Source organism: Phaenicophaeus curvirostris, unplaced genomic scaffold (assembly GCF_032191515.1).
Source record: "Phaenicophaeus curvirostris isolate KB17595 unplaced genomic scaffold, BPBGC_Pcur_1.0 scaffold_538, whole genome shotgun sequence".
Classification (NCBI taxonomy): domain Eukaryota; kingdom Metazoa; phylum Chordata; class Aves; order Cuculiformes; family Cuculidae; genus Phaenicophaeus; species Phaenicophaeus curvirostris.
The window spans coordinates 13146-36208 of record NW_027207096.1 but is presented as its reverse complement, the minus strand read 5'-3'; the positions used below and the strand labels follow the sequence as shown (position 1 = coordinate 36208).

Genomic DNA, 23063 nt, shown 5'->3' with positions numbered 1-23063 from the left:
TGCATTCCAGTGTCCCTTATCAGATCAGCAACTGCTGGGCTCTGGCAGAGACAATAGTGAATGGGATTTAAGCAGATACTAATGAAAGTATAGTTTCAGGGCCCAAAAGGAGTATGCCAGTGACAATACCCTCCGAGATTAAAAGACTGCAAAGGAATAGAAAGCCCAATTAATAACTTTTTTTGCAGCATAGAGCTAATAGTGGAATGTGAATCTGACTAGTGAAAAAGCTGGATGAACTTTACCAAGTAGTGCAGGACCTGAGAAAAATAAAAAGTTTGTCAAAGATTTGAATAACCATATATTGTTTACAGTGTTAAATCTAAAAGATGCATTTTTCTGTCTGCCACTAGCCAAAAAAAGTCAAAAGCATTTGAAGGAGAGAGTCCTACCTCTGGTAGGAAAACCCAACTTACTTGGACGGCGTTACCCCAAGGTTTTAAAAATAGCCCAACAAATCTTGGAAATTAATTAACACAAGAAATCAAAGCATGGGATTCTCCCTCTAGAGATTAATAGCAACTGAAATGAGACCTAGGCGCATTCAGTGGACTGCAAGTTTTGTTGAATTTTCTTGGATTAAATAGCTATCGAGTCTCTCAACAGAAAGCCCAAATGATGCAAGGACGAATGACAAATTTGGGATATGGACTATCCAGGGAACAACGAGAACTAGGTACTACAAGGAAAGAAGCTATCTGCCAGACTCCTAGACCTCAAACCGTTAAGGAACTTCGTATGTTTCTGGGTATGACGGGGTGGTGCCACCTGTGGATCTACAGCTATGGACTCCTGGTAAGACCTCTCTATGAGCTTTTAAAAGCTAACCCTAAGGAACTTGCATGGAATAGGGACACAGACAAGGCCTTCCACAAACTGAAACAAGAATTAATGAGGGCACCTGCTTTGGGTTTGCCAGATACTGCTAAGCCCTTCTGGCTATTCTCCCACGAGAAACAAGGAATAGCCTTGGAAATCCTAGCCCAAACTTTGGGGCCTTATCGGAGAGCGGTGGCATACTTCTCAAAACAACTGGATGAGGTCAGTAAAGGATGGCCAAGCTGCCTAAGAGCAGTTGCAGCAGTTGTGATCAATATCCAGGAGATCTGTAAATTCACTTTGGGCCAGAAGATGACAGTGTTAGTCTCACGTACAGTATCTGTTTTGTTAACATTGTGATCCCAGCTTCTCTTCTCAGTGGAACGACAACCGAACTGTCGATGAAACAATAAAAGCCGTGTATTCCAGCAGACCAGATCTGAAGGAAGAACCTCTGGAGGATGCATAAAATTCCTGGTTTGCAGATGGAAGTAGCTATGTCCGACAAGGTACCCATAAAACTGGATATGCAGTAACTACTAGGAACAAGGTAACCGAATCCCAACCATTACCTGCAGGGACTTTGGCTCAGAAGGCTGAAATCATTGCCTTAACCAGAGCCTTAGGACTGGTAAAAAGGAAAAAGGTAAATATTTGGACAGACTCTAAATATGCCTTTTGAGTTGTTCATACTCACAGAGCCATCTGGAAGGAACGAGGGTTATTGATGGCACAAAGAAAACAGATTGAACATGCTGAAGAAATACTTTGCCTATAAAAAGCAGTACAATTACCAACCAAAGTAGCCATCGTGCACTGTCAAGAGCACCTGAGAGGTAACACTGACCAGGAAACAGATAATAGATTGGCTAAATGGGCAGCAGAAAGAATGCAAGAAGAGAAAACTTTAGCTCTAATCCTAGATAATAAAGATGAAAATTTAGAAAATCAGAAAGATATTAGATACTCCAAGTCCGATCGGAAATTAATACAAGAACTTGGAGGACAAATCCTTTCCCAGAAGTGGGCACAATTAAAAGACAGCAGAACTGTTGTACCTGCCAGCTTGGTCTGGGAACTTGTAACATGATAAAACCCACTGTGAACCAGGCCCTTTATATAAAATCCTAAATCAGAAATGGATAGGGAGGAATTTTATATACTGTGGTTCAGACTCAACAGTGTGAAATATGTTAAATCGTATACAATTAGGAATAATTAGGTAAGGAAACGTGCCTAGAAAGTGTTGACAAATTTATTTTTCTGAACTCCCAAGAAAAGGGGCGTACAGATACTTTTAATATTCACAGATACCTTTTCTGGAAGGCCAGAGACCTTTAGCAAGCATCATGGATACACTACACCAGAATTAAAAGGGCCCCTAAGCCACGAAAAAGATGAATATTGATTACATTTATTAATGTAATGTTATGTATGGGAACAGCAAAGTCTTGGGACCGAAATGAATATTTGCAACTGGCAAATTGTTGGTTATGTACAGCTCTTCCCAGAGGTAATATAGAAATGCCCATGTTTGGGGTGCATCTTCAAATTGGACATGGAGACCACAAAACTGGACAAGCACTTGTATAGCAGGTTATCTAACTCCACATCTATGTTGGGAGTTAGTGAACTTGAAAAGACAATAGTTAATATCTCGGCAGAAATGGAAATCGTAACTAACCACACTGCAGATGCCCTCACAGCTATCCAAACTGAAGTGACATCATTGAGCAAAGTGATTTTGCAAAATCAATGGGTTTAGATACATCAACGGCGCAGATGGGAGAAGTATGCACCTTAATAAATACAAGTTGCTGCACTTACGTTGACCAATCAGGAAAGGTGACAAATCTGGAAACAAGACAAGGTTTTACACGAAGCAGCACAAGATAGTACCTCTTTTGGTTTTGCTGAACTTTGGGAAAAGCTTACCTCTCGGTTACCTAACTTTTCTTGGCTTAGACAATTGTTTGCTTTGATAGTTGCTTTAATGACTTTAGGACTTTTATTGTGTTTTATGTTTAAGTGTTTTATATGTTATACTAGAGGGGCTATTAATGATTACGAACAATGGAAAAAACATCAACTTCGCCAGAAGACAGAATCGGGAAAATACTTTAAGAAGAGCCTCAATACAGAAAGCACCCTTTAAATAAGTAAAAGAATTTACTAATAGGCTAGAAAAGGGGGGGATTGAAACAAGGCATTCTTCAAAACAAGAACGTGTTATCAGGAACACCGGGCGCTCAAGCCAGAGCTGTGCAGCTGTGCTTCAGTGAGAAAGGAGACTGTCCAAGGCTAACCGTTTCTGTGGTTTGAAACACAGCCAACTCAGCTAAGGTGAAGAGTGGACTTATGATAACGGAAGAATGGAAATAATTGTAATAGTAACGCCCTTTTAGCGAACTAATTGTAATAGCCTAGCCCACGTTAATGAATATGCATGCCCTTACACTATAAGTAGCTGCTTGTTAGCAAATACGGTGTGCAAGCTAGGAGGAGAAATTCCCCCTTGCACCCCAGCGCTGGCAATAAACATACCTGCTTTATAACTCTCCTGAGTTGTGAAGTCTGATTCCGCGCGTCAGCCAGTCCCGGAGCAACAGCTACTTTGGAAAGACTACCCCCCGGTTTTATTGCTGAGCAGGACATTATATGGCATAAATGAGTTTCAGGAAACAAACAAACAAACAAGGACAAAAAAATTGTTGTAAATGTTGTAAACGTGCATCGATGCACCTTCTAGATCCTGAGCTTGCTGAACAAGAACAAGTCAACAGGCAAGAAGCAGCAGCCAGTGATAATTTTGTCTCCTCCAGTCTAGGAGGTCATGTTGTTAAAATAAGAAGTTAACCCTCACACACACACACTTTAAAATACAACTGATAATAAAAACCTTCCTGGGGATTTACAGTCAGTAATGTGTGCACATTACAACTGCATTTCCAGTCTATCTTGTGCTGCCTGAGAACCATTTTTGCCTTTGTAAAAGCAGTAATTATAATACATAAGTAGCTTTCATTTTTGTATTAATGCTATAAATGCCATGTTAGCAATATTAAACTATTTCTATTTACTTATTTGTAGAAAGAAAAATATATTATATATTTACAAAGTGAATTTACACTGGAGAGGGGAGTGTACAGGAATAGTATACAGTCACAGTTTATGTGCATTATTGGGCAAAAATTCAATGCTTGAAACAAAAAGAAAAATAAAACACTGTTCAAGTTAAATTCCCCTTTCAAGCCATGTCAGAAGAAGAGTCCTAGGAAGCAGACACTTATCGAGTTGCCAGTATTGGAGTGGCTTGCCATGGACTGGGCAGCTTGCTGGTGCAAGTTATTACACCGGCTGATTGCTCTGCGCTTCTGACAGGGTACTACAGCTCTGGTAGACACTGAAGTTGGTCTTCCTGCTGAGGATGTTGCCTTTCTCACACATTGTCTTTACCATCTTGGAAAGCTTATTTTTCCCCAGAGCCTGACAATTGTACCAGTGAAGTGCAGCCAAGTTGACAAGATGGACAGATAAAAAAGAGCATTTTCATATCGCATCACCAGGGGGCACCGCTGTGCATATTCCTTGTAGTCTTGCACTGGGCAGGTCTGTGGGGAGTGCTGGGTGGCATGCACCCTGGAATCGGTCCCTCCTCTCTTGCTTTTGGCATTCATGTCACTGTTGTTTGCCCCGTGCACTCCAAGTGTTCCAACCCAGTCTCTGTCACCCAGACTCAAATGTCTCCCCGGGTGGACCCATGAAAATCCGTGCAGCATCCAAATGCCTTAGCATTATTTAGCCAGACAAGGTTCATCAACCCTTCAGGATTGTATTGGCTCAATAAACATCTTTTGCATAGGATAAGCTCATCAGCAAAGGTAAACTTCATGGATTTGTGTTGCTTGTTTCCTTTCCCTTTACACCTTAGCTCTATCTGCTTTTTCTTCAGAGTTTCTTGGGACCTCCTGAACTCTTTATCCCTGATAATACTGTAACCTTACCTGTGCTCTTTGAGATACCACTCCAGCCCACATTGATAGTTGGCCAAGCTGTTTGGCTCATATTCAGAACCATCCTCCTGTCTAGCATCCACAAAGAAGGAAGTAAGGTAGGCATCAAGCCCTTTGCAGGGGATGTCATAGATTTCTCAGGTCTCAGAGGGATACTTGGAAATGAGGAACTCTTGGAAGTTCCAGAGAGCTGTCTGTATGCTATGAATGGTCTTCTCATTCTACTCCCTGCTGAGCTCCACTGCTCTCTCATCCTGTCCTGAAAGAAGGAGAAGGGAAAAAAAAACAAAGCTAACAAAATAAAAACAAAAGAAGCAGTGAGTTTGTGCAATAACATCTCCCCCCAAATAAATTTTCTTTAAAAGAATCCATTTCACAAAGAGCACTGGAAAACATTATTACATACCTGTCTTATGATTTAAAAGTCAACTTCAGTTTCACAAATGATGTTACAAGAGTATGGCAAAAACAGTCAAAATGAGCTTGTGTTACTAGGGCACACTTAGGGCACAGAGATTTGTGGAAAACTCTGAGATTAGAGGCAATCTGCTTTTTAGAACAAATGCAAGATGGACTCTCACTCTTGTGAGAATCAGAACACTGATTCTCATGTTGGACTCTGAGCAGATTCAACTCATAACTTTGCAGAAAACTGTTGGGTAGCAACACACAATGAGCAACCCAAGCACTGTGGCTGGGAGGAGCTGGGAAGCCATAGCCAGGGTCCTCAAGGTTATAAAAGGTTACAACGACTCTGTTGTGTTATGCAAATTAGGAAGGTAACTGTTGAAGGCGGGCTAAAGTTAAACAAGTTTATAAAAGCAGAACGAACCCTAAATAAAACGGCTTCACTTGGATCACATTGATCGGTGTGTGTTGTCCCGTATTTTCTTCCGTCAAATGGCGCCCGAACAGGGACCCTCAGGTGGCCTGCCGAAGTTGCCTTGAACGACTGAAGACGCAGAGCAGGGGGTACGGAAAAGCCGGCCGTAGGTGAGTGCTGTCCCCGGCACTCGGGAAAAAATTTGGCAGAGCTGCGCAGCTTAAGGAATTGAGGAAACTCGCCACTGGCCAGGCGAGCGGTCGGGGAGGAGATGGGGCAGGCGCTTTCTTCCGAGGACAAGGCTCGGATAGAATCTGCGCAGAAGCTCCTCCAACATATGCTCTCAATGAGAGGAATTACTTATGAAAAAGCTGCGATGCAGTCTATGTTAACATGGGCTTATAAAAGCGGCGTTGTAACAACGACCACTGCCCTATTCGAAGAAGAAACTTGGGAGAGAATGGGACAAAGACTGTTTCATGAATGCTCGAAAGGAAATAAGAGCCTTTGGCAGTACCTTACTCTTTGGCGATTAGTTAAAGAGACATTGTGTGATATGAAAGTCGAGCGAGAAGTTGCAGCATCGGCTTATGCTGCTCTGCATAGGAATCAAGAGAACAGTGGTGGTTCATTTGCATCTGCCTTATCGTTCCGTGAGAGTAATTTACCCACGAAGGCACCACCACCACCACCTTCCAAAGATTGGCCTTCTCCTCCATTTCCCCCAGTGGAAGAACATGAGGAGGTTCACGCTACCGAAGGTGAAGGACATAAAGGTCCTCCTTGGCCTCCTCCTCCAGAAAGTCCTTCAATTAATTCCTTTGAGGATTCGTTTAGTGAGGACTCTGAACGTCCTGTGTCGCCCTCTCCTGAGTGCTCCAATTTCAGACAAGAATTTGATAAACTGCTGGCAAAGCTGGAAGAAATTCGACTTCGCCAGGAAAAGGAGAGCCAACCACCTCCGCCCGATCACCCAGGAATGCAGTCACGGCCTGAACCGACTGCACCGGCTCTACCACCGATGGGGTTTGATACCGGGACTGGGGGGACAAGGTGGCGGGGACCGGGAGCGCGTTGGCAGGGGGTAATTAGGGACGCGGTTCTAGAAGGGGTAACTGTGGAAGCGTATCCTGTATTGTTAAATACACAGACAGGAGCGAGTGAATGGGAACCATTCGATTGGAAATTACTAAAAGAAGTCAAGGCTGCTTGTACACAATATGGTTTGCAATCACCATTTACACGGGGTTTATTAGATATGTTACTATTATCCCCATCTCAGCGCCTTGCCTTTTATCAAGCTTGGGAACATTTGTGTGATCAGGAAGCGGCCACTGATTGTTGGGATGAGAGGGTGCGGCCTCATCGTGCCCCTGAGCTCCGACCCCCGTTTGAAACAGAGGTTGCTTATGAGGGAGAGGACAGGATTAGAGTTTCTAGGCAAGAACTTGAGGGACCTTACAGTCCGTTGGATGCAGCCCCAGAGTCCGAGCAGGTGGCTCGAGCGGGTCCTGTTGGTGAAACAGAAGGCATCACATCGCCGCTTTCTAACGGCAGTGGGGGGTGTTGCCAGACGGGTTTTTCTAGTTCGCAGCATGAGGCTCATTGTTTTGGGGCGGAGGGGTTGATGAAATCGGATCCTATTCCCGATTCTGATCCCGAACTCCAACCCCTGATCATTATTAATGGCGGGGTGGCAGAACCTGATCTTGCTCTTGGTGCAGATCCTGATTTCAAACTCCAACCCCCAATTGTTATTGATAAGGGAGAGAAAGCAAATGCATGTGCCCTAAGGGAGCTGGCTGGATTGCAGGAGCTTGAGGGAGCACTGTGCTTTGTGATTCAAGCAGGATTCTGCTGGGGTAGAGGAAATAGGTTTTGGGAGCAGAATGATAATATTGAAATCCCTATTCCTGGAATAGGAGAGGGGTTTCCCCGATATTTAATGCCTGGCCTGCCCCTATCTGACCTACGTTGGTTGGCAAAAAAGCGGCAGCCCCCAGACAAAAGCTGCCCCCCCCATTCGAGAAAAGAAAATGCCTGCAGCCGCTTGGACAAAGGGAGTAATAGCTGCTACCATAGCGCCTGTTGGAAAGAGGACCAGCCCCCCCAGGCTGAGAAAACCAGTGGAGCTATCGTTAGCCTAGCCAAAAAGCAGCCACTGGGCTTACTTTGCACTGCTCACAAAAAACAAACAGGGGGATTTATTGGCTACTTTCTCCCTCAGCAGAGCGTTATTAGGACAAGACGTGTTGTCTCAAATGGGGACACGATTGGTATCAAATTTTGGGGAGCGACCACTGATGGGCAGCTGGACAAAATCATAGAAAAAATTTTAAAAGCTAATGTAACTCGTTATGTGGCAGATAAGCCTTTGGAGCTAGTATTGTTAACTCTGGTCAAGATCAAAAACATCCTTTGGCCTTTTGGGATAGACAGAGCAAAAGTTTCAAATCATAGAATGGATATTTTTACCGTATCAACCGAAAAATACTATAACCACTAGACTTGAGCTGTTTGGTCAATTGATTATGAAGGGCAGGAAAAGATGTTTGGGATTGTCTGGGACTGAACCTTCACGAATTTACCTGCCAATTAATACGGGATATTTGGATTGGCTTATGGAACATTCGGAACCTATTGGGATCGCATTAGCAGATTTTATGGGAGAAATCAACAACACATACCCGATTAGCAAATTGATTCCTTTGATACAAAACCAAACCTTTGAACAGATACCGATGCGATCTGAAACACCAGTGAAAGGCATTACATTCTTTTACAGATGCAGGAAAGAAATCTGGTAGGGCTGCTATTACCTGGCGAAAGCGAGGACAATGGAACCAGAAGTTAATATTTACACAGCCAGGTGATTCATTACAAACTATGGAGCTACGAGCAGTGGTTTGGGTATTTCAACAATATACATCACAGCCTATTAATATAGTTTCTGATTCATTATATGTTGTAGGTACTGTTTGTAGAATAGAACGGGCTATGATAAAAGAAGTTAAAAATGCAGTTTTGTATGCCTTATTGTTACAATTGCTGTACCTGTTGGAGCAACGAGAGCATAAGTATTTTATTAATCATATACGAAGCCATCAGCCTAATTTTGGCCTGGCAATCGGGAATAATCGTGCCGATCGCTTTGTTGCTGCAGTTTGGAATGATCCTCGAACAAATCTCTTTTTGCAAGCACGAATTTTTTCACCAAAGTGCTAAAGTACTTAAACGACAATTTAATATTCCTCTGTCTGATGCACAAGGTATAATCAATTCTTGTCCAGATTGTCAAAAACAAGGTATGGGATTAGGATTTGGAATAAACCCCAGAGGGCTTCAAGCCTTACAATTATGGCAAATGGATGTGACCCATATTCCAGAGTTTGGGCGATTGAAATATGTGCATGTCTCAGTAGATACTTTTTCTATGGCCATATGGGCCACGGCACAGACTGGGGAATCTGCAAAACATGTAATTAAACACATGTATGCTGCCATAATGGCATTAGGGATACCTCAAATGATAAAAACAGATAATGGGCCAGCTTATGTCTCTCAAAATTTTAAACATTTCTGTGTTCAATGGGGAATCCGTCATAACACGGGTATCCCACATTCTCCAACGGGTCAGGCAATCATTGAACGTTCTCATGCAACCTTGAAGTCCCTTTTGCAAAAACAAAAAGGGGGAGGAGATGTATTGCCCCCTAGTGAAAGAATTGCAAAAGCGACTTATGTGTTAAATTTTTTGCGCCTTACTGGAACTAGGAATAGCCCTCCAATTGTAATTCATCATCGATTACTAGAATCAGGATTGAATAACCAGGACCAGCAAGGTATTAAGGTACAATACAAAGACTGGGACTCAGGTGAATGGAAAGGACCTGTTGAACTAAAAATGACAGGAAGAGGTTATGCTTGTGTCCTAACAGATACTGGACCTCGCTGGGTGCCACAAAAGTGGATCAAGCCCTGGAAAGAAAGGAAGACGACGGAGCAAGAGGACCTCACATCGGAAGAAGAAACTGGGGTGGTCTTTTGACAGAAAAGGGAATTTGGAATAACGGTTCTGAAAAGGCTCTTCCACCCGGATATTTTCTAATCTGTGGTGACAGAGCATGGGGGCGGAATACCTAGCAAACCAGTTGGTGGACCTTGTTATTTGGGAAAGTTAACCTTGTTTACACCAAGGTTACAATATGTTTTTGGAGTTTTGAGGAAAAATTTTTCGGTTTTGGAGTTTTGAGGAAAAAGTTTTTGCCGGTTTATTAGCCCCAGGAGTTGCAGCTCTTGAAGCTGTGTCACAAGTCAAGGAAGTGGCTTGTTGGAGCCTTAAAGCAAGGATTGTTTATCTTGATTGCCAGTATTGTAGTGCTTGGTTGCTCAAAAAGAAAACGGGGGAATTGTTGGGTAGCAACACACAATGAGCAACCCAAGCACTGTGGCTGGGAGGAGCTGGGAAGCCATAGCCAGGGTCCTCAAGGTTATAAAAGGTTACAACGACTCTGTTGTGTTATGCAAATTAGGAAGGTAACTGTTGAAGGCGGGCTAAAGTTAAACAAGTTTATAAAAGCAGAACGAACCCTAAATAAAATGGCTTCACTTGGATCACATTGATCGGTGTGTGTCGTCCCGTATTTTCTTCCGTCAGAAAACTGTCTATTTTTCTTCTCGCTTTTTTTGAACAGTTGAGTCTGTTTTGCCCTTGACAGTAATTGCTGAGTGATCTCCCTGTCTTTATCTTGACCCACAAGCCTTTCATCATCTTTTTTCCCCTCCTGTCCAGTTGAGGGTGGGGAGCGATAGAGCAGCTTGGTGAACATCTGGCATCCAATCCGTCACACTCCTGGAGTAGCCTCTCTCTGCTTCTACCTCCTGTGTACTTCCCTTATGTGTCTGAGCTCAGTCAGGACTTCCCTGCTCATCCATGCTGGCCTTCTGCCACATTTGCTGAATTTCCTGCACATGGGAATAGACTGTTCTTGTGCTTTGAGGAGGTTGTCCTTCAAGATCACAAAAAACCCTTGGGCCCCTTTGTCCTCCAAGGCAGTCTCCCATAGGATCCTCTCAAGCTGATCCTGAACACATATAAATCTCCTTTTGTGAGGTCTGGGGTTTTAGTTCTATTATTCTTTTTGCTCCCTCCTCTCAGGATCCTGAACTCCACCATCTCATGGTCACTGTTGCCAAGTCTGCCCTCAACCTCTACATCCTTGACTGGTTCTTGCCTGTTTGAGAGTAGCAGGTCAAGCAGAGTATCTCCCCTAGTTGGCTTGTTGACCACCTGCACCATGAAATTGTCTTCAGCAACTGGACATAAGTCATAATATGCTTAGACGGCAGAAGAGAGACATGACTGAATGACATTCATGTATATAATTTGACTGTACTCAAGAGCTGCTAAGAGAAAAAGCAAAAAGTAAAAATTCAAAACAAGGAGAGAAAAAAAAGATAATGGTCTACCAAGAAATGCTTCCTTTATTAGATTGCAATTCTTTTTTAAAAATCAACCAAGAGTCAGGCAAAAAAAGCACCCCTTTGTTATAAGTAGAACTCTGGGCTAAATTTTTCATAAGTTTTCAACCATTAAATGATCATATCTTTAAAAAGACAGAAAGACAGTTTGTCTTTTAAAAAGACAAACCCTGCAAATGGAAATTGCTCAAGCAGAGATGTAAGTATCAGGTTTACTTGTGCAAAACCACAGAGAGAGATTTAGAAGGTACTTTGGAAAGTTTGGCTGAACAGCATTTTGTCCCAAAGCATTCCCTCATATTTCTATTCTATTGTACAGACCCTGTACAATATCATTATACAGCTGTTTCTCAGACTGGGAGATCTTTGGAGCAGAGAGTGTCTAAGATTAGTCTCTTTGTACCAGGACTAACATGAAGAAGGAGCCCTAACCACAGACCTTTATTATGTGCAATCATGAAACTATACTGACTAGTTACAGTTACTGAAGAGACTTCTTCCGAGTCCTTTTATTGCTATGGGCCAAATCAGGTAATCACTATGCAGTGTCATCACCTATTTCCTGTATGCTCTAACAAGCCCTGTGGGAGGGGAGTGGGAGGCAGGACACAAATATGGTTTAGTCTTGTCTCTACATCCCAACCCTGTGTCACCAGAGGTTTAGCATGTTTTCATCTAAGGTGCTGCAATACTTTTACTGTGTTTCACAGAATCACAGAATAACCAGGTTGGAAGAGACCCACCGGATCATCGAGTCCAACTGTTCCTATCAAACACTAAACCATATCCCTCAGCACCTCGTCCACCCGTGCCTTAAACACCTCCAGGGAAGGGGACCCAACCACCTCCCTGGGCAGCCTGTTCCAGTGCCCAATGACCCTTTCTGTAAAGAATTTTTTCCTAACGTCCAGCCTAAACCTCCCCTGGCGGAGCTTGAGGCCATTCCCTCTTGTCCTGTCCCCTGTCACTTGGGAGAAGAGGCCAGCACCCTCCTCTCTACAACGTCCTTTCAGGTAGTTGTAGAGAGCAATGAGGTCACCCCTCAGCCTCCTCTTCTCCAGGCTAAACAACCCCAGCTCTCTCAGCCGCTCCTCATAAGGCCTGTTCTCCAGCCCCTTCACCAGCTTTGTTGCTCTTCTCTGGACTCGTTCCAGAGCCTCAACATCCTTCTTGTGGTGAGGGGCCCAGAAGTGAACACAGGATTCGAGGAGCAGACTCACCAGTGCCAAGTACAGAGGGAGGATAACCTCCCTGGACCTGCTGGTCACGCCTCATTCTGCTCCTCTAGCTCCTGGGTTTGTACACAGATGGAACGACCCTCCTTAGAACTAAAGACTGAGGCAAAGAAGGCATTAAGTACCTCAGGCTTTTCCTCATCCCCTGTCACTCTTGTTCCTTCTGCGTCCAATAGGGACTGTATGGTCTCCCTAGTCCTCCTTTTATCATTTATAGGTTTATAGAAGGATTTTTTGTTATCTTTCACAGACTTAGCCAATCTGATTTCTATCTGAGCTTTAGCCCTCCTGATTTTTTCCCTACACAATCTCACTTCCCTCCTGTAGTCCACCCAAGAGGCCTGTCCCTTCTTCCAGAGCCCATAAACATTTCTCTTCTTGATATCCCTCAAGATCTCTCTATTCAACCAAGCTGGCTTTCTCCCCTGCCGGCTCTTTTTCCGGAACATGGGGATGGCTTTCTCCTGAGCTGCTAGGAACACCCTTTTGAAGAGCTCCCAGCCCTCATGGGCTCCCTTGCCCTTGAGTACTGTCTCCCATGAGACTTTGCCAACCAGCCTTCTGAAGAGTTCAAAGTCTGCCCTCTGGAAATTTAATGCTACCGTCTTGCTAACTACCCTCTTCACTTCACCTAGAACAGAAAACCCTATCATCTCATGGTCGCTTAGTCCTAGGCGTCCACCTACTGCCACATCCCCCACAAGGCCTTCTCTGTTCACAAACAGCAGGTCCAGGAGGGCACCCTCCCTTGTTGGTTCATTCACCAACTGTGCAAGGAAGTTGTCTCCCACGCACTCCAGGAACCTCAGTTTGCAACTGAGAATTTGGGTGTCTAATTTCAATAAGCATACTGGTGAAAGCAATGCAATAGATCTCAAAGGGAAAGGTCAGGACTGCATAGTTTACCTGCGTGTAATTCAAATGTACTCCAGACAGTAGCTGAGAGTTAGGAAATTGTACTGGGTCTGGCTGGGATGGAGTTAACATCGCCTACTGATAGGAAGTAGGAGATAAATCTTTTTGCTTTTCTTTGCTTCTGTGTGCGGCTTTTGCTTTTCTTTTTAAACTGCCATTATCTTGACCCACAAGTTCTCCATGTTATATTCTCCTGCTGTTCCACTGAGTAGGGGGAATGAGAGAGTGGCTTGGTGGACACCTGTCAGCCAGACAAGGTCATCCCACCACATATGCCACATTATGTCCTGCTCAGCAATAAAACCAGGGGGTAGTCTTTCCAAAGTAGCTGTTGCTCCGGGACTGGCTGACGATATCACAATGCGATATGAAAGTGCTCTTTTTTTATCTGTCCATCAAACCACTTGTCAACTTGGCTGCACTTCACTGGTACAATTGTCAGGCCCTGGGGAAAAACAAGCTTTCCAAGGTGGTAAAGACAATGTGTGAGAAAGGCAACATCCCCAGCAGGAAGACCAACTTCAGTGTCTACCAGAGCTATAGTACCCTGTATGGACATGGTGGAGCAAGTCCAGTGGAGGCGACCAATATGATTCAGGGCTTCAGCACATGACATATGAGGAGAAGCTGAGGGAGCTGGGTTTCTTCAACCTTAAGGAGAGATGAAGGGGAGATTTCATTGCTTTCTTTGAATACCTATAGGAGAGAGTAGAGAAGATGGATTCAAACTTCTTGGAGATGCTCTGGCATAGGAAGAGAGGCAGTGAACACAAGTGGAAACATGGGAAATTCCAATTAAATATAAGCAGAATTTTTTTCCTTGTGAGGGTAGTCAAATACTGAAATAGGGTCACCAAGAATCTTTGGGATCTCTGCCCTTGGAGATATCAAAAATTTGACTGGACGAAGCCCTAAGCAACCTGATCTAGTTGACCCTGCTTTGAGTAGGGAGGTTGAATAGAGATTCCTTCCAAGATATATAATTACATGATTCGATGGCAAGGAAAATTGCACTTAATTTGGTCTTAAGAGTTTCTAATGTTTCAGGACATTTTTATTTGGTCCAAATATGACCTTTACCTCAAAATATCTGATTGTTTGCCTTTTTGTCAGTGTTGCTGGGGAAAAGAAATTTCTGAAGTGTCAGAAGTTTCTGAATAAATTATTAGTGTTGGATATGAATCAATTGCATTAAATATTTTTGATTTAAGGTTTTCTGTGCTGTGTGTGTAGGAGTTGCCCAAAATCAACCCTTATCAGACAGCGAGGGAGTACAAGTATCAGAATTATCTTACAAGTGCTGAACTCTTTCTGATTAAATGGTCTCTTAATCTCAGAGTAGTTTTGTGTAGGCTGAGGAACATTTGTATCTCAGTCTTACTATCTCACTCTTTTCCATGGAAGAAGCAAGAATGATTTTCAAATTATTCTCTTTATGACAGAACAAAGAGACAGATGGCTATCTTTTGAATTTTGCATTGATAAAGACCACTGATTTCCTGGGGCTGGCCTTGCCTTTATACTGGCTATTAGCAAATATATAGATAACTTCGTACAGCAATGGCATCCAGCCATTCCAGATAGGCAAGCCACACTGCTGCGTCAGGCCAGGTCATTGCTACTGTTCCTGTGTGAACTCAAGTCGAAGGGACTGTGACCTCTGGATAAGTCTAGGTGGGAGCAGGTGTACCCTGAAGCACCTGTGGCTGTGGATATGTTCACATTGCAGCAGGTACACCTTGAAGCATCAGTGGCTGTGGATAAGACCATGCTGGAACACTTCAAAGCATCTGTGACCATGGATAAGTCCACGACACAGCAGGTATGCCCCTAAGGAGGGACTATGGCCCATGGATAAGGCCATGCTGGGGCTGGTGCACCTTGAAGCAACTGTAGCTAAGTCCAAGCTGCAACAGGTATATCCCTGAAGACACTGTGGCCCGTGGACAAGCCTACACCAGAGGAGGGGCAAGGGGAGGAGTTCATTGCAATGTTAAACCCTATGGCCTGGTCCAAAGGGAGTAGGGTTGGATATACCTGGATATACCTTTAAACTGCTATAACCCATGGTTTGAGTTGCATGTTATAGAAAGCACTATAGCAGGAACTACCCAGACCAATGGAGGATGAGCCTCACAAGAAGCAAGTGCAGCAGTGACCTGACCCGGGCTGGCTTTGGTGCCCAATAACTCCATGGGTCCATGCAACACACCTCCTCTCCTCTCCTGAGTGACTACCATAATACATATAACTCAAATCATGGACCAAATGAACTCAATGGACATTTTATGGACATTTTACAGGGGTGGCCCATAGACTAAGGGAATGATACCTGTGCATATATCAAAGGACAGGAAGGAGTGTAGTGGTTAATGAGGATGTATTGGATGCTGTGGGATGCAAGCATGAAGCAAATGGTATGGAATAGTGGAGGATGTACTGGGTTTGGCTGGGATGGAGCTAATTTTCTTCATAGTAGCTTGTATGGTGCTAAAGTTTGGATTTGTGGCCAAAAAAAGTGTTGATAAGACACCAATGTTTTAGCTAATGCTGAATAGTGCTTACAGTGTCATGGCCTTGTCTGTTTCTCATGCTGCCCTGCCAGCAAGTAGGCTGAGGGTGGGCAAGAAGTTGGGAGGGGACACAGCCAGGACAGCTGAACACAGCTGACCAAAGGATACTCCATACCATATGACATCATGCTCAGCAATAGAAGCTGTGGGGAAGAGGAAGGGGGGACATTCAGAGTTATGGTGTTTGTCTTCCCGAGTAACCGTTATGCGTGATGGAGCCTTGCTTTCCTGGGAATGGCTGAACACCTGCCTGCCAATGGGAAGTCATGAATGTATTCCTTATTTTGCTTTGCTTGCATGTATAGCTTTTGCTCTGCCTATTAAACTGTCTTAATCTCAATCCTCAAGTTTTTGCACTTTTACCCTTCTGATTGTCTTCTCCATCCCATTGTAGGGGGAGTGAGCGAGTGGCTGTGTGGTGCTTAGCTGCCTATTGGGGTTAAACCATGACCCAGGCCATCCTCTGTAAAGCTGTGATTGACATGTTTAAAACCAAGCCACTATATGTGCTGTTTATACAGAAACAATATTTAAAATGTGGATTGTAAGCCAAAGTGCTGATTACATTCTAGTGCTATAATAAATGTTGGTTGGTGCACTGAACAACATACTGGAGCAAATGTTTGTTTCTGAACTTCAAACATCATTGGCTTCTTGTTTCCAGCCTGTACTTAGCCATAATAATAGGATTTATCCTATGCATCGTCCAAAACGTCAGACTACATTGAAGGCTGCTAGGAGTTCTTTGATATTGACATCAATATTAAGGTTATCTTTTGAAATAGAATGGCTACCTTTCTTTTCTCCTTGTATACAGTTGGTGCAAACCTCGGTGTTGCTCTGGCAGCATTTTTTCATGTCATCAGAAGCCTCTAAAGGTCTGGACTGCAGACCTCCAGTTCTTTTCACTTTCCAAGAGGGATGAGAACCTCCCCAGTGGGTTCCACTGAATATTCTCCACAGACTAGACAGTCCTGTGCTGAAGGTGTGGGAACTGGTCCCAGGGGATCTGAGCTCAAATCAGCTTTCTGGTCTGCCTGTATTTCTTCAGCTATAGAGATGAGTGGGAGGGGAAGTTGCCCAGGTGTGTGATTATTCCCCTCTCCTATTACCTAAAGTGTGTACCACATAAGGTGATGCAAATGGGCTAGGGGAGGAGATAAAGCCACCTTCCCTTCCCTGCTTTCTTCCCTACCAGCAGATCTGCTCGTGCTTTATGTTAAGTGAAGTTACAAGGCTGAATATTTTTTCTGTTGGTGAGATGTTCTGATCTTGCATTGATGTGTTAGATGTGCCTATAGTAAACTGAGTAATTCTGAGCTCCTTTACTGGGTAGGGAGAGTGAATGCACCACCTTTCTGTGGAACAGGAGGAACACACAAAGGCTCCGGAGAAAGGTTCTGCACTGTATGAACTCACAGCCCAGTGGGGAGGGGCTGAAAAGCTAGGTGGCTGCTGGGAAGAGGTGTCCTGCACTCCCACTTTTACACTCTCTTGCTTCCATCCCTGGCCCTGGCAAGCTCCTACTGCACTGCTGTCAAAATTGGAATGACAGATGGTAGTTTTAGCACTCACTGTTAGGGTAATCTTCCCCTAGTTGGAACTGTTGTTTTTGGGGGCCTTAGATTCATAGAAGCCCAGGTCAGAAAAGACCATGGGAGATTTCTAGTCCAATCTCCTCCTGCTCAAAGCAATGACAGCTATGACATCTGACTGCGTTGCTCAGGACTTAGTCCAGTCAGGTCCTGAAAATCCCAAGGATGGAGTTGCCATAGCCTCTCTGGAACCCTTTGCCAAAGCTTGACTGTCCTCACGGTGAAAAAGTTTTTTCTCGTACCCAGGTTTAACCTCTCTTGTTTCAATTTATGCCCATCGTCTCTCATCCTCCCACCATGCACTACTGTGAAGAGCCTGACTCCGTCTTCTTGATAACTTCCACATGGATATTAGAAGGCTGCTTTCAGGTTCCTCCAAAGCTTTCTCTTCTCACCACTTAACTGTAAAGACCTTTTCTCATGTTATGATCAGACAGAAAATTATAGGTTCTATAAACCTATAAATGATAAAAGGAGGACTAGGGAGACCATACAGTCCCTATTGGACGCAGAAGGAACAAGAGTGACAGGGGATGAGGAAAAGCCTGAGGTACTTAATGCCTTCTTTGCCTCAGTCTTTAATTGTAAAGAAAGTCATTCCGTCTGTGTACAAACCCAGGAGCTAGAGGAGCAGAATGAGGCTCCCGTGATCCAAGAGGAGGTGGTCAGAGCCTTGCTAGCCCGACTAGACATCCACAAGTCTATGGGACCGGATGGGATTCACCCAAGGGTACTGAAGGAGCTGGCGGATGTGCTGGCCAAACCCCTTTCCATCATCTTCCAACAGTCCTGGAAGACTGGGGAAGTCCCACTGGACTGGAGGCTGGCTGATGTCGTGCCCATCTACAAGAAGGGTCGCAGGGAGGATCCAGGAAACTACAGGCCTGTCAGTCTGACCTCAGTGCCAGGGAAAGTCATGGAGCAGGTGATCTTGAGTGCCATCATGAAGCACATGCAAGAGAACCGGGTGATCAGGCCCAGTCAACATGGGTTCACAAAAGGCAGGTCTTGCCAGACTAACCTGATCACCTTCTATGACAAAGTGACTCGGCTGCTGGATGAGGGAAAGGCTGTGGATGTGGTCTTCCTGGACTTCAGTAAAGCCTTTGACACAGTTTCTCACAGCATTCTGCTTCAGAAACTGTCAGCCTCTGGCCTGGACAGGCACACGCTCTCCTGGGTGGAAAACTGGTTGGATGGCTGGGCCCAGAGAGTGGTGGGAAATGGTGTGAAATGCAGCTGGAGGCCAGTGACAAGTGGGGTTCCCCAGGGCTCAGTGCTGGGTCCAGCCCTGTTCAATGTCTTTATCAATGACCTGGATGAAGGCATTGAGTGCACCCTTAGCAAGTTTGTGGACGACACTAAGCTGGGTGGAAGTGTCTGTCTGCTGGAGGGTAGGGAGGCTCTGCAAAGGGATCTGGACAGGCTGGACCGCTGGGCAGAGTCCAATGGCATGAGGTTTAACAAGGCCAAATGCCGGGTCCTGCACTTGGGGCACAACAACCCTATGCAGTGCTACAGACTAGGAGAAGTCTGTCTAGAAAGCTGCCTGGAGGAGAGGGACCTGGGTGTGTTGGTTGACAACCGACTGAATATGAGCCAGCAGTGTGCCCAGGTGGCCAAGAAGGCCAATGGCATCTTGGCTTGTATCAGAAACGGCGTGACCAGCAGGTCCAGGGAGGTTATTCTCCCTCTGTACTTGGCACTGGTGAGTCTGCTCCTCGAATCCTGTGTTCACTTCTGGGCCCCTCACCACAAGAAGGATGTTGAGGCTCTGGAACGAGTCCAGAGAAGAGCAACAAAGCTGGTGAAGGGGCTGGAGAACAGGCCTTATGAGGAGCGGCTGAGAGAGCTGGGGTTGTTTAGCCTGGAGAAGAGGAGGCTGAGGGGTGACCTCATTGCTCTCTACAACTACCTGAAAGGACGTTGTAGAGAGGAGGGTGCTGGCCTCTTCTCCCAAGTGACAGGGGACAGGACAAGAGGGAATGGCCTCAAGCTCCGCCAGGGGAGGTTTAGGCTGGACGTTAGGAAAAAATTCTTTACAGAAAGGGTCATTGGGCACTGGAACAGGCTGCCCAGGGAGGTGGTTGGGTCCCCTTCCCTGGAGGTGTTTAAGGCACGGGTGGACGAGGTGCTGAGGGATATGGTTTAGTGTTTGATAGGAACAGTTGGACTCGATGATCCGGTGGGTCTCTTCCAACCTGGTTATTCTGTGATTCTGTGAAACACAGTAAAAGTATTGCAGCACCTTAGATGAAAACATGCTAAACCTCTGGTGACACAGGGTTGGGATGTAGAGACAAGACTAAACCATATTTGTGTCCTGCCTCCCACTCCCCTCCCACAGGGCTTGTTAGAGCATACAGGAAATAGGTGATGACACTGCATAGTGATTACCTGATTTGGCCCATAGCAATAAAAGGACTCGGAAGAAGTCTCTTCAGTAACTGTAACTAGTCAGTATAGTTTCATGATTGCACATAATAAAGGTCTGTGGTTAGGGCTCCTTCTTCATGTTAGTCCTGGTACAAAGAGACTAATCTTAGACACTCTCTGCTCCAAAGATCTCCCAGTCTGAGAAACAGCTGTATAATGATATTGTACAGGGTCTGTACAATAGAATAGAAATATGAGGGAATGCTTTGGGACAAAATGCTGTTCAGCCAAACTTTCCAAAGTACCTTCTAAATCTCTCTCTGTGGTTTTGCACAAGTAAACCTGATACTTACATCTCTGCTTGAGCAATTTCCATTTGCAGGGTTTGTTTACAGATGTAAATCTGTCTTTTTAAAGATATGATCATTTAATGGTTGAAAACTTATGAAAAATTTAGCCCAGAGTTCTACTTATAACAAAGGGGTGCTTTTTTTGCCTGACTCTTGGTTGATTTTTAAAAAAGAATTGCAATCTAATAAAGGAAGCATTTCTTGGTAGACCATTATCTTTTTTTTCTCTCCTTGTTTTGAATTTTTACTTTTTGCTTTTTCTCTTAGCAGCTCTTGAGTACAGTCAAATTATATACATGAATGTCATTCAGTCATGTCTCTCTTCTGCCGTCTAAGCATATTATGACTTATGTCCAGTTGCTGAAGACAATTTCATGATGCAGGTGGTCAACAAGCCAACTAGGGGAGATACTCTGCTTGACCTGCTACTCTCAAACAAGCAAGAACCAGTCAAGGATGTAGAGGTTGAGGGCAGACTTGGCAACAGTGACCATGAGATGGTGGAGTTCAGGATCCTGAGAGGAGGGAGCAAAAAGAATAATAGAACTAAAACCCCAGACCTCACAAAAGGAGATTTATATGTGTTCAGGATCAGCTTGAGAGGATCCTATGGGAGACTGCCTTGGAGGACAAAGGGGCCCAAGGGTTTTTTGTGATCTTGAAGGACAACCTCCTCAAAGCACAAGAACAGTCTATTCCCATGTGCAGGAAATTCAGCAAATGTGGCAGAAGGCCAGCATGGATGAGCAGGGAAGTCCTGACTGAGCTCAGACACATAAGGGAAGTACACAGGAGGTAGAAGCAGAGAGAGGCTACTCCAGGAGTGTGACGGATTGGATGCCAGATGTTCACCAAGCTGCTCTATCGCTCCCCACCCTCAACTGGACAGGAGGGGAAAAAAGATGATGAAAGGCTTGTGGGTCAAGATAAAGACAGGGAGATCACTCAGCAATTACTGTCAAGGGCAAAACAGACTCAACTGTTCAAAAAAAGCGAGAAGAAAAATAGACAGTTTTCTGCAAAGTTATGAGTTGAATCTGCTCAGAGTCCAACATGAGAATCAGTGTTCTGATTCTCACAAGAGTGAGAGTCCGTCTTGCATTTGTTCTAAAAAGCAGATTGCCTCTAATCTCAGAGTTTTCCACAAATCTCTGTGCCCTAAGTGTGCCCTAGTAACACAAGCTCATTTTGACTGTTTTTGCCATACTCTTGTAACATCATTTGTGAAACTGAAGTTGACTTTTAAATCATAAGACAGGTATGTAATAATGTTTTCCAGTGCTCTTTGTGAAATGGATTCTTTTAAAGAAAATTTATTTGGGGGGAGATGTTATTGCACAAACTCACTGCTTCTTTTGTTTTTATTTTGTTAGCTTTGTTTTTTTTTCCCTTCTCCTTCTTTCAGGACAGGATGAGAGAGCAGTGGAGCTCAGCAGGGAGTAGAATGAGAAGACCATTCATAGCATACAGACAGCTCTCTGGAACTTCCAAGAGTTCCTCATTTCCAAGTATCCCTCTGAGACCTGAGAAATCTATGACATCCCCTGCAAAGGGCTTGATGCCTACCTTACTTCCTTCTTTGTGGATGCTAGACAGGAGGATGGTTCTGAATATGAGCCAAACAGCTTGGCCAACTATCAATGTGGGCTGGAGTGGTATCTCAAAGAGCACAGGTAAGGTTACAGTATTATCAGGGATAAAGAGTTCAGGAGGTCCCAAGAAACTCTGAAGAAAAAGCAGATAGAGCTAAGGTGTAAAGGGAAAGGAAACAAGCAACACAAATCCATGAAGTTTACCTTTGCTGATGAGCTTATCCTATGCAAAAGATGTTTATTGAGCCAATACAATCCTGAAGGGTTGATGAACCTTGTCTGGCTAAATAATGCTAAGGCATTTGGATGCTGCACGGATTTTCATGGGTCCACCCGGGGAGACATTTGAGTCTGGGTGACAGAGACTGGGTTGGAACACTTGGAGTGCACGGGGCAAACAACAGTGACATGAATGCCAAAAGCAAGAGAGGAGGGACCGATTCCAGGGTGCATGCCACCCAGCACTCCCCACAGACCTGCCCAGTGCAAGACTACAAGGAATATGCACAGCGGTGCCCCCTGGTGATGCGATATGAAAATGCTCTTTTTTATCTGTCCATCTTGTCAACTTGGCTGCACTTCACTGGTACAATTGTCAGGCTCTGGGGAAAAATAAGCTTTCCAAGATGGTAAAGACAATGTGTGAGAAAGGCAACATCCTCAGCAGGAAGACCAACTTCAGTGTCTACCAGAGCTGTAGTACCCTGTCAGAAGCGCAGAGCAATCAGCCGGTGTAATAACTTGCACCAGCAAGCTGCCCAGTCCATGGCAAGCCACTCCAATACTGGCAACTCGATAAGTGTCTGCTTCCTAGGACTCTTCTTCTGACATGGCTTGAAAGGGGAATTTAACTTGAACAGTGTTTTATTTTTCTTTTTGTTTCAAGCATTGAATTTTTGCCCAATAATGCACATAAACTGTGACTGTATACTATTCCTGTACACTCCCCTCTCCAGTGTAAATTCACTTTGTAAATATATAATATATTTTTCTTTCTACAAATAAGTAAATAGAAATAGTTTAATATTGCTAACATGGCATTTATAGCATTAATACAAAAATGAAAGCTACTTATGTATTATAATTACTGCTTTTACAAAGGCAAAAATGGTTCTCAGGCAGCACAAGATAGACTGGAAATGCAGTTGTAATGTGCACACATTACTGACTGTAAATCCCCAGGAAGGTTTTTATTATCAGTTGTATTTTAAAGTGTGTGTGTGTGAGGGTTAACTTCTTATTTTAACAACATGACCTCCTAGACTGGAGGAGACAAAATTATCACTGGCTG

The 23063-nt window shown here is 44.3% G+C and overlaps 2 pseudogenes; one reads left to right on the top strand and one right to left on the bottom strand.

Moving 5' to 3' along the window:
• Positions 1–4066: 4066 nt before the first annotated feature.
• LOC138735173 (uncharacterized) lies at positions 4067–7021 on the bottom strand (annotated as a pseudogene).
• A 6746-nt stretch (positions 7022–13767) lies between these two features.
• On the top strand, positions 13768–22610 carry LOC138735172 (uncharacterized; annotated as a pseudogene).
• The last annotated feature ends 453 nt before the right edge of the window (positions 22611–23063 follow it).